This window comes from Schistocerca piceifrons, chromosome 1, assembly GCF_021461385.2.
Source record: "Schistocerca piceifrons isolate TAMUIC-IGC-003096 chromosome 1, iqSchPice1.1, whole genome shotgun sequence".
NCBI classification, from domain to species: Eukaryota; Metazoa; Arthropoda; class Insecta; order Orthoptera; family Acrididae; genus Schistocerca; species Schistocerca piceifrons.
The window spans coordinates 579,283,494-579,296,595 of NC_060138.1; positions in this window are offsets into that span (position 1 = coordinate 579,283,494).

The window sequence follows — 13,102 nt, forward strand, 5'->3', positions numbered from 1 at the left end:
TAAGTTTGTTCTGACCGTTTTTTGCAGTTAAAGAATTGATACCTAGCTGCTACAACGTTCACTTGTTGGTCACAATAGTTAGTTAGCGACTCGATAACTTGTTCATAAGCAAGTTCACCTGGAGTGGTGTTAGGAAAAAGTTTGCTGATAAGGTAGAAGACTGCACTTCTTACCGTTGATAAGAAATAATGGCTTTTCACAGTACCTGGTACGTTGTGAGGGAGGATGTGAGCTTCAAATTGGGGCAACCACTCGAGCCATTCCTCTTCTTATTCACAAATCTGTCGAAAAGACGGTATAGCAGTAGGTGTTGCAGTAAGTGGTGCTTGTTCCGTCGGGCACGCAGCGTTGGCCAGTAGCTGTTGCACTGTGTTGAGCTGAGTCTGGAACTGAAACATCTGCGTTAGGTGTGTGGCATCGAACGCTTGCGGCTGTGGCGCTTAAGCAGGGCGCGGGATAGGCGTGCTTGGAATGTTGGAAGAGACAAATGCAACAACCAGACAAGGCAGGCAAGAAGCCGGCCGGTGTGGCCGTGCGGTTCTAGGCGCTTCAGTCTGGAACCGCGTGACCGCTACGGTCGCAGGTTTGAATCCTGCCTCGGGCGTGGATGTGTGTGATGTCCTTAGGTTAGTTAGGTTTAAATAGTTCTAAGTTCCAGGGGAGTGATGACCTCAGATGTTACGTCCTATAGTGCTCAGAGCCATTTGAACCATTTTGCAAGCAAGAAAAATAAATACAAAAGCAAAGAAAAGTTCTGCAATGTCCACCTGAAAACTCTGATTAGAAAAAACGGCAAAAAAGTTAAAGCAAGTAAACGCCCCTGCAAAGTAAAGACAAGAGAGAATTAAGGCGCCAGCTAACACAAAACAAAATTCCGTGGCCGCCAGGCACTGGGTTCGTCGAATAACTCAATGTGGGGTCCTGCCTACTCTTCTCTTATTGAGTGCCTAAAGGATGCTGCTTCCTCGGATAGCTATACAACAATTAAAGCAAATCACATTAATGGTTTTTATTACAATAAAGTAGATTGACAGTACTTAACTTTGGTCTACAATGTCGTGTCGCAAGCTATAGGCGACATGCAAATAATCAATGTATTTTGCTATATAGAATGTCCACGCAAGTAATGGATTTGGATCACAATTAACAGCTCTTCATCTTCGTGCCGTCGCTTGTCGTTACGCCGGATCATTGTTCGTCAAGGATTTTGTCCGGATATTTGAGTGTGTATATGTAGATTTCCACTCCTTCTATAAAGTTCTTTATTGGGCCCTTTGGTGTTACGTGCAGAATCTGCATCGCATTTTCGATCTGGTTTACATTGTGGTTTTCTGTTTTCATGTGGCTGAAGTCTGTGGATGGGTTTGTGTGACTGACTCTGTTTTGCTCTCGGTATCTGATTTTGTAACTTCTGCCTATTTGGCCTATGCAGAATTTTTCACAATCATTAAAATTAATTTTATACACGCTTGGGTATGTTTGCAGTGGTAGTTTCATTTTTCCGCAGCAGATTGTGTGTCAGGAAGGGCATCCTCCACCAACTGTCGCTAATATTGCCACAACCCGTTTAAAATCGCCGAACACGTAGAGAAACGGGAAAAGGCTAAGAAAAAGAAGTAGAATGACAGTAACATCAATCAACAGTCGCAGATCGTCGAGACCAAGGATCGCGACCAAACAGTATCTCAATATGTCGGAGTCACAATTAGTGGAAGCAATGTCCCGTCAGTGACACGGAGCACAGGCTCAGAGAGGACAAGGATGGGGCAAGTTATCATTCAATGGGCAAGGTGAGGATGCATATGGGTGAATATCGACCACGTGATTTAAATCATCTCACGTTTTACTGTACGTTGGTGTCTATCTACAGAGATAATTCTTTTCGAGTTGGGAAACACCTTCCTCGAAATGTCTCCCTGGTCAGTCGTTCGCTTTTCCGGACGCTGCATCCTACAACACCAAATATTAAACGCATGTTTGCAACTTCCTGTAACGAGTAATGCTCCACCTTAGACAACATGCCATGAAGTTCACTACGGAGACATCTCACAAACGACTGTGCATTGTTTTTCAAGATAGTGCCACAAACGACGATGTGGGAGACAGTGGTCTGCCGTAAAACTAAGCAGTTTATCAGTATTATTGCTCGTTGAAGAACATTGTTATTATTATAATTATTATTAGCATTATTATTATCAGTAGCAGTAGTTGTTGTTTCTTCCATCCTTGGATCACTTTCACAAAGACAACAGACCAAAGACACACGAAAATACAAAAGATTGCCATAATTCGTATAAATAGGTATTTACGTATTTACAGGCCTAGTTTGACAAGAATGGAACAGGTAGTCAGCCAAGACCTTAAAGCAGGAACCATCCGGGCATTTTTCTGGAGTTATTTAGGGAAACCACGAAAAATCTGAATCAGGATGGCCCGATGGAGATTGGAGCCTTCATCATCCCGAAATATTCATTTCCGACTATTGGCTACTAATCTCGAAATACTCAGTTTATGTTTTTCTACAGTGAACATAATTTTAATCCTACAGATTTGGAACACTGTCTTTTTAGAGAAGCCATAAGAGGCCTGAATGACGATGGCTGGGTGTTGATTGGAACCAAAATTTTGACCAGTGTGCTGATCACTGTGTCACTTCACTCGACAGAGAGATGTGAACAGGCGTTTGTAACAAATTGCAACACGAAGGCACCACAACATGTAAGGTCATTCCTTCCACGGACTAATGAGCGTTACCAAGCGGGTTCCCGTTTAAGTTTCCAGTGGAGCAACAATCTGTTATGTAAACGGTTATAATGTTTTGGTTAAAAAAATGTTCAAATGTGTGTGAATTCCTAAGGGACCAAACTGCTGAGGTCATCGGTTCCTAGACTTACACGCTACTTAAACTAACTTAACGGTAAGGACAACACCCACACCCATGCCCGAGGGAGGACTCGAACCTTTCGGCGGGAGGGGCCTGTTTTGGTTAATCAGTGAATGTTCAACACAAATATAAAAAAGAATTTCGCATAAAATCCAACAAAGGTGGGGAAAATACATCTACATGTATATGGATACTATGCAAATCACATTTAAGTGCCTGGCATAGGGTTCATCGAACCACCTTCGCAATTCTCAATTATTCCAATCTCGTATAGCGCGCGGAAAGAGCGAATACCTATATCTTTCCGTACGAGCTCTGGTTTCCTTATTTTATCGTGGTGATCGTTCCTCCCTATGTAGGTCGGTGTCAACAAAATATTTTCGAATTCGGAGGAGAAAGTGAAATTTTGTGAGAAGATTCCGTCGCAACGAAAAACGCCTTTCTTTTAATGATGTCAAGCCCAAATCCTGTATCATTACAGTGACACTCTCTCCCATTTATTGCAATAATACAAAACGTCCTGCCCTTCTTTGAACTTTTTCGATGTACTCCTTCAGTCCTATCTGGTAAGGATCCCACGCCACGCAGCAGTATTCTAAAAGAGAACGGACAAGTGTAGTGTAGGCAGTCTCCTTAGTAGATCTGTTACATTTTCTGAGGGTCCTGCCAATAAACCACAGTCTTTGGTTACCCTTCCCCACATTTTCTATGTGTTCCTTACAATTTAAGTTGTTCGTAATTGTATTTCCTAGGTACTTAGTTGTATTTACGGCCTTTATATTAGACTGATTTATCGTGTAACCAAAGTTTAACGAATACCTTTTAGCAATCGTGTGGATGACGTCATACTTTTCGTTATGTGCGGTCAACTGCCAACTTTCGCACCATTCAGATATCTTTTCTAAATCGTTTTGCAATTGTTTTTGATCTTCTGATGACTTTATTAGTTGATAAACGACAGCGCCATCTACAAACAACCTAAGACGGCTGCTCAGATTGTCTCACAAATCGTTTATATAGATAAGGAACAACAAAGGGCCTATAACACTACCTTGGGGAACGCCTGAAATCACTTCTGTTTTACTCGATGACTTTCCGTCGATTACTACGAACTGTGACCTCCCTGACAGGAAATCGCAAATCCAGTCACATAACTGAAACGATATTCCATAAGAACGCAATGTCGCGACAACCTGCTTGTGTGGTACTGTGTCAAAAGCCTTTCGGAAATCCAGAAATACGGAATCAATCTGAAATCTCTTGTCAACAGCACTCAACACGTTATGCGAATAAAGAGCTAGTTGTGTTTCACAAGAAAGATGTTTTCTAAACCCATGTTGACTGTGTGTCAATAGACTGTTTTATTCGAGGTAACTCATAATGTTCGAACACAGTATATGTTCCAAAATCCTGCTGCATACCGGCGCTAACGATATGGGTCTATAATTAAGTGGATTACTCGCACTACCTTTCTTGAATGTTGGTGTGATCTGTGCAGCTGTCCAGTCTTTGGGTACGGATCTTTCGTCGAGCGAACGGTTGTATATGATTGTTAAGTATGGAGCTAAGCAGCAGCATACGCTGGAAGGACCCTAATTGGTATACTGTCTGGACCAGAAGACTTGCTTGTATTATGTGATTCAAGTTGCTTCACTACTCCGAGGATATTTACTCCTACGTTACTCTTGTTGGCAGCTGTTCTTGGTTCGAATTCTGGAATATTTACTTCGTCTTCATTTGGGAAGGCTTTTCGGAAGGCCGTGTTTAGTAACTCTGCTTTGGCACCACTGTCTTCGATAGTATATCCATTGTTATCGTGCAGAGAAGGCATTGATTGTTTCTTGCCACAAACATATGTCCATACGGCCAGAATCTCTTCGGATTCTCTACCAGGTTTCGAGACAAAGTTTCGTTGTGGAAACTGTCATAAGCATTTCGCATTGAAGACCGGGCTAAATTTCCAGCTTCTGTAAAAGATCGCCAATCTTGTGGATTTTGCGTCTGTTTAAATTTGGCATGTTTGTTTCGTTGTTTTAGCAACAGCTTTCTAACCCGTTTTGTGTACCAAGGAGGATCAACTCCGTCGTTTGGTAATTTATTTGGTATAAATCTCTCAATTGCTGCCGATACTGTTTCTCTGGATTTAAGCCACATCTGGTCCACACGGATATTATTAATTTGGAAGGAATGGAGATTGTCTCTTAGGAAGGCATCAAGTGAATTTTTATCTGCTTTTTTGAATACGCTACACATTCTGAACGTGACCCCAGAACACTTCGACCAGTTGTGGAACATGCTGTTTCTCGATTTCAACTTGCTGCAGAAAACGGTGGCAGCATATTGAACATGTTTGGCGCCAGTCACAAGGGAATTAATAATCCGATTTGATTTTGATTGATGTTTTTTATGCGGTTTTTGGCCTCGGCATAGTTAAAAACCGATGTGATTGATGCTTTTTATGAGATTTTTGGCGTTAGGACAATTAAAAACCGATTTTACCCATCTGATGTGATATGACCTTGCCGTGGTGGATGGGCTTACATAACTAACAGTATCACAACAGTACAGCCATCCACACTGAGCAGTACACTTTCTTTTAACGTCAAACGTACACCTTAGGTATTGTTCATTCATTTGTCATTTGTAGTCGACCACTATTAAATTATGATGCTTACAGCGCCATCTATTGCTACATTTTGTAACTATTTTTTTCTTCTGTCGTACATTTTCCCCTTTCTCCGAAAATATTCCGTTGCAATTGGACGTCATTCTGACCAGTGGTATTATTTATACAGCGGTTTGAAAGTTTAACTTTAATTATAATCACCCTGTATCCAAGGCGGCCCACACGCTCGGTGGTAGCACGCCAGCCTTCCACTCTGGGGGCGAATCCAACGGGGTCCCGACACATCCACTGTATTTTCATAAAAAGACGTACCAGGAATAAACCCATCAACAGCTGTTAGTTCACGCACAGAAAGTCTTTTACAAACTGTGTCGGGCCTGATAAGGGCCTTTTTTGTAGCTAGGACAGTGTTTACGTAAAGCAGGTGCTCGAACTGGCGACCCTCTGACGAGACACAAGCTTGATAACGTCGAACGGTTGTTTGACGAACTCTTTCAAAGATTCCTGGCATGGAACTGATGTGATCCATTAATTCATCTTCGTTCCTAGGTGGTTCGCGTCCAGATGGGTGCACTAGAACCTTGGAGAATCACCACAGGAAAATGTCCGGTGGCGTGAGGTCTGGTAATCGCACGGGCCATGTCCTACGAGCAGCTCCTCCAATTACCTGGCCGTCGAAGAGTTCATTTAAATAGTCGCGTACAGCACGACTATTATGAGCGGGCGTCCCATCATGCTGCAACCACATGCGTTGCCGTATGTCCAGGGGAACATCCTCCAGCGGGCCGGGCAGAGTTTTTTGCAAAAAGTGAAGGTAATTTGCCCTGGTAATTCGAGGAGGTAGACGCACCGGCTCAATCAGACGGTCACTCACAGTGCCTGTCAAAATGTTGAGCAAAAATCGTTCTTGGTGTCCACGGACGTATGTCCCTTGCCCAGTAACGAACGTTTCGAGTGTTGTAAAGGCCATCGCGATGGAAGGTGCATTCGTCGGTAAACAACACAATGGCGGGGAAGTCGGTATTTTGTGCAACACGTCGCAGAAACCACCAGCAAAACCTTAGCTTGTGCTCTTAGTCCACCACAGGATTTAGGTCTTGGACAGAGTGGAAATTAAATGGATGCTGGCTGTCATCCCTCAAAACCTCGCAGACTAACCGATGAGTGACTCTCATATCGTGTCCAGCCGCTCGAGTACTTGTCATAGGTGCTTCTTCGAAGCGCTCGAGAACAGTCTCTTCAAATGCAGCATCCCGCCGTGTTCGAGGTCTTCCAGCATCACCATGGTATCCTGCTAACGAGCCTGTTTCGCCAAGTCGCCGGTGAATTGCTGTAATCCTTGGCGGGTGGCGTCTTGCTGGGTACCGTTCCTCATACAACCGTCCAGCTTCATCCGCATTACCATTGGCTAGTCCATAAACAAAAACCATATCTCGTTGTTCTTCAAACGAATACTGTGCCGCCATGCTTACTGCATGACTAAATCGCAGGTGACGTGCGTGTGCTCCGAAGCGAAGCTTATGTGTGAATGCCTACACACTATTTAGTCTAACTTAAACTAACTTACGCTATGGAAAACCACACACACGTGCCCGAGGGAGGACTCGAACCTCCGACGGGGGGAGCCGCACGGACCGTGACAAAGCGCCTTAGACCGCGCGGCTACCACTCGCAACAAAACAGCAAGGCCTATTCGACAAGTGTGCGTATTACTTTGGGGCAGTGAGGGGGTGAGAGACGTTTCTATGTTTGAACCGACAACCATAGCGCTGCCCATCAATCGACGAAAGGCAACATGGCAATCCCATGCCAATCGGAGCGCGTGGCGCGAAGTTTCCGTAGTTTAAAAATGATGCGTTGTCGACCTACACGACATAAGTAATTTTGGTTCCTACTGGTCCTGCCGCATCTTGGGCATAAAATGGAGTCTTGTTTCATAACTACGGTGATTCTAAGATAGCAACAGGTGTTTGTGAGGTACTGGACATCTGCTTGACAGATGTCCTATTTACGGAGTTGGAGGGCGCATGACGTGTGATTCCACAGATCAAACACCGCTGCCATGCGTTTGTCTCGTTCTCTGTAAGAAGCATTCTCCGTTACTATCATTTTATGTGTCCACCTGCTTAGCGGGGTGGTAACATGCTCGCCTGCCATGCAAGCGGGTCCGAGTTCGCTTCCCGGCCGGGTTGGCGATTTTCTTCGCTCGGGGAGTGGGTGTTGTGTTGTCCTCCTCATCATTTCATCACTGGCGCGCAAGTCGCCCAATGTGGCGTCGACTGAAATAAGACTTACACTTGGCGGTCGAACTTCCCCAGATGGGACCTCACGGCCAACGATGTCTTACGCTCATTTCATTTTTTTCATTTTATGTACGACTGATACCAGCATAGTATAATTTGTGAATCGTGATCGGATGTGAATAGTGGGGGCTATACATCTCTGGAAAGCTATATCGTACATGTATCACAAGGAATCGATGTTTTAAGGAAGTAGTTTTTCATTTCACAGTTTATCACCATAGTTTATCGTAGAAAAACCTGCAAGGAGAATGTATGTCATGCGCTGTAAATATATTTCTTACATTGGGATAGTAACAGCCTTGCATTCCATATGACTAATAGGTCGGATACCACAGCGATCTAACATTATTACGTGTGAAGAAGCTTGTAGCCTTAGGAGTGCATGTGTTTGTGTTCTCGCTGACCAATACCTTCTTGGCAATGACCCCAAACGCTAGAACAATACTTTAGAAAGCTACAGGGAGGGCGGGGCAGAGACGTAGGAGCAATTACGAGAAGCAGAGGGAGCGTCTAAAGAAACAGGGCTGGAGTTCTTGCCCTATGGGATCCTTAGCACATAGGTTCGAAAAAAGGTGACTCGTTTCGAGATTCGAAAGTGGCACGAATATGATTCACCAGTGGCTGTAATCATGAAAAGACGTCTCTACGGGATTCAACGCAAATATGTGGTTGAATGGACAGACTTGGTTCCAAATCAAGGACAGCGTTTCTACTAGAAAGCGTAACACTATCAGTGACCCATGTGTGTCTGTAGATGCTTTTTATGCTGGGTGTCGGTTACATAGTCACTACGATCATGTTTTTAATAGTGTGGTCATTACGGGAAACATATGTTGTGGGCTGGGGAATCCCTCTGTGGTCAGCTTCAGATGTCGTTTCTCAATAGTGTTCCTCGAAAAGACCAGCATGTTCCCTCCACTGATTCCAAGTTGTCCTACCTTTGAACTGCAGTCCGACTACTGAAAAAAAAATTACTAGCCATGCAAAGTGACTCTCATGATCAATTTAATTAATTAATCTATCAAACTGATATCAATGACGTGCCGCCTGGTGGGTGGAGGAGATGGCTAGGGCACCACAGAATGATTCTTGACAATCGTTTCTTTTTTTTTTCTCGTTGCGGCGCGATATTTTAACAAATTTCAGTCACTCACCTACACAGAGAGAGAGACAGGTTTTCACGATTTGTTTTGTAAACGCTAGTATGGTACAGCATCGCATTGGTAAAAGAGGACCTGTCATAGTGTACAAAACAGCTACGTTCTCTTGAATTATAGCTTGTTGTTGTCAAACGTAAAAGGAATGTGTCTTTTTCTAACATGTGAGCCAATGGCATGAAAAATTGTCTGAAATGTTTGTAATACACACGTGTATAACAGTTTGTTTGCAGACACTGAAAGCGAGAGACGCTCTCAGGTCGTGTAATTTGTTCAACAAACTGAAAGATGATGATGATGATGATCGTATGGCATTGTTGGCCTGGAGGCCCCATGCGGGGAAGTTCGGCCGCCGTATTGCAAGTTCTTTTTAGTTGACGCCACGTCGGTGCACTTCGTTGGACGTCACAAAATATTGAGATGCGAATTGTATCTTGCAGTCGAACGTAAAAACTATACTGATTTTGTTCATAAAGTTAAAAGAAAATGGACTTTGCGGATTTTCATGGAAAAAATTGTTGAAATGGCTCTGAGCACTATGGGACTTAACAATCGTGGTCATCAGTCCCCTAGAACTTAGAACTACTTAAACCTAACTAACCTAAGGACATCACACACATCCATGCCCGAGGCAGGATTCGAACCTGCGACCGTAGCAGTCGCGCGGTTCCGGACTGCGCGCCTAGAACCGTTAGACCAGCGCGGCCGGCGATTTTCGTGGAATGAGGATGTTTATTACCGTCGTGATTGTGTCTTCCTCTTTTTGTAGTTGCTTTATTGTAGGAGTCGCGTTGATGTTAAATAGTCCAGTGCTCGGAAGGGCGTGGTGGCCGAATTCCCTAAGAAGTTATGGCTTGGCCCTTTAGACAAACAGCCCTCAGTCGGATTAGCACTCATTTACCTCGGTTGTGTTCTGAGGGATGCCGGGGGTCGTGCTTTGTACTGAAGGCAATGGAGTGTGAAGCTGTGCGCGCTTTAGGTGCTTTCGCAAGTAGCTGACTTTTGGAAAAGCCATCTGGAGCGTTCTTCGGATAGGGGAGGTTGTGCTGGTAAACTTGCATTTTGTGCTGTCTAGGACCGTCGCCTCAAGGCATGCTGTGTGTCGCGACTGACCGCAGAGGGTAGCGGAACGCCTGGTGTGACTAGCTGCGGCAGAGGGGTGGCAGTTGAGCCGTAGAGAAACAACGAGATGCTCGACGGAGCAGCTGGCCATTTGAAAAAGCGTCTGTCCTCCCCATAGGTGGTTGGAGGGAGGCAGGGGTGGGAGGGGGATGGTGTGAGGGGAGGTGAGAGGGCCTCGGTTTTCGTCAATTTGTGATTGTACATTGAGGAGAACACACATTCAAATGTTGTTTATTTTTCCAGTCTTTGATCACAATATCAATTCCTTAGACTATGACCGGTTTCAGTCCGTAATGACCATCCTCAGATCTTTTTTACACCATGTCCTAAAGTGATAAGGCCGTACTGGCATCGTCAAAACATATAAATATAATCAGTACAGCATCGTCACATATATCTAAAATAAGGTGTAGAATAGGCCACATCGTCTACACAGTCATTATTGCATATTTGAGTTGCAAAACACGTGACATCATCTGGGGGTGAGGTCGGCGTGGTCAAGGGCGGGGTAGGCGTGGTTGGGGCCGGGTTGGTCGGGGTGGCGGGTGATTATTTGATCAGTTTGATTAATTTGCATATCATTTTGATATTAAAATTGGGGTGAATCCGTTATCTCGCTACTACTATTAGTTAGTTGCCACAATACAGGTCGAAATCAATAGTTATCCACCATCGCTATGCGATGTATGTGTTGCCAATTTTAGATATTGTCGTGAAGATCAGGCACTTTCAGTGCAGCCTCGGTAGATCAGGCTTGGGAATGAACCAATCGGTTCGGAACTAGTCGCCAAGAAATATACACTGCCACTGTGACAGGTTTCGTAATAAACTCCTCGTGAAGTAAAAGGTTTGCTGGTCCTACATCCACAAAATGTTGAAATTGCGTAAATGTGTTTATTTCCTGCCTGATGAAGAAGAAAGAATGAAACTGAAATATTTGAGCTTACGACCCTAACACAGACAGTAGTGCGGAGCTAGAGAAAGCACACCTGAGCGTACAGGGCAGTTCGTTTCGTGTTATCGTACAACAGGGGTAAGAGTGTCACTGATAGGATACGCGAGTTGGGGTGGTAGTCACTGAAACAAAGGCGGTTTTCTTTGCGGTGAGATCTATTTACGAAATTTCATTCACCAACTTTCTCTTTCGAATGCGAAAATATTTTGTTGACACCCACCTACGTAGGGCGAAATGATTATCATAATAAAATAAGAGAAATCGGATCTCGAACGGAAAGATTTAGGTGTTCCTTTTTCCCACGCGCCATCCGAGAGTGGAAAGGTAGAGAAGTAGTATGAAAATGGTTCGATGAATCCTGTGCCAGGCACTTCAGTGTGGATTGCGGAGTAACCACGTAGATGTAGGTGTAGATGTAGACAGCACTGCGCAATATGTGGATAGGTGGTGTCAGTCAAGAGACGGTCCCAGCCAATAATGTTAACGAAATATTAAGGAATCCTGTATTAGCATGGATACTTACAAAAGATGTAGTGGGCAGTACGAGTAGGCCTATATCAAATACTCTCGCAAGAACATGCTTGAGAGAGATAATACAGTAATCTCATCTATCGGATAGAAACTGGAGTGACTGAGGCAATTTGTTTAATGTCCCGAACTTTCGGCATAAATTGACGTGCAGCCACTGACGACTTGGCAGTCTAGCAATGGAGTGGCGTATCTAAGTCTCTATATACCTGCAAATATGAAAACATGGAGGCATGGAGGTTAGTGGTGAAGACTCTCTTGCCAACTGCGAAATAGATCAGAGGAAGTCATACTGAAGGAAATGGGAAGTGCTGGACCTTGAAGCGCTTGTCTACTATTTGAAAAGACTTTGTGAACATTTTAAACAATGGAAAGTCCAGGACGGAATAAAAACAATGTTACGAAAAGGATAGGCTGCTACTCACCATATAGAAGAGCAATTGAGTTGCAGACTGGCCATCCTCTTTTGGCGAAAAGCTTAAATGTATAGTGGTGTTTTCGGGGTACCGGCCTGCGACTAAGCGTCTCTTCTATATGGTATGGAGCAATCTATTCTTTTGTGAAGACGTTAGTTATATAACGGTTTAAGTTAAACTTCCATCATCTTTGGCAACAACTGTGACTCCCATGCTTCCAAATACTCTTTCACTCGCCGGGACGTGGAAGCAAACGGCCTCCAAATATGATCTTGTGGAATTTCTTACCATTCCTGACACATATGCTGTGTAAGTTCACGAAGATTTCTGGCGAGAGGATGGCATGAACGTATATGTCTTCCCATCGCATTCTCTGTAGGTAATAAATCCGTGGACCAGACAGCCCAGTTAAGCATCTGAACATTTCTGAAGATGTTTCTAGTGTGTATGCCTACATTGTTGTTGTTGTTGTTGTGGTCTTCAGTACTGAGACTGGTTTGATGCAGCTTTCCATGCTACTCTATCCTGTGCAAGCTTCTTCATCTCCCAGTACCTACTGCAACCTACATCCTTCTGAATCTGTTTAGTGTATTCATCTCTTGGTCTCCCTCTACGATTTTTACCCTCCACGCTGCCCTCCAGTACTAAATTGGTGATCCCTTGATGCCTCAGAACATGTCCTACCAACCGATCCCTTCTTCTGGTCAAGTTGTGCCACAAACTTCTCTTCTCCCCAATCCTATTCAATACTTCCTCATTAGTTATGTGATCTACCCATCTAATCTTCAGCATTCTTCTGTAGCACCACATTTCGAAAGCTTCTATTCTCTTCTTGTCCAAACTATTTATCGTCCATGTTTCACTTCCATACATGGCTACACTCCATACAAATACTTTCAGAAATGACTTCTTGACACTTAAATCTATACTATATGTTAGCAAATTTCTCTTCTTCAGAAACGCTTTCCTTACCATTGCCGGTTTACATTTTATATCTTCTCTACTTCGACCATCATCAGTTATTTTGCTCCCCAAATAGCAAAACTCCTTTACTACTTTAAGTGTCTCATTTCCTAATCTAATTCCCTCAGCATCACCCGACTTAATTCGA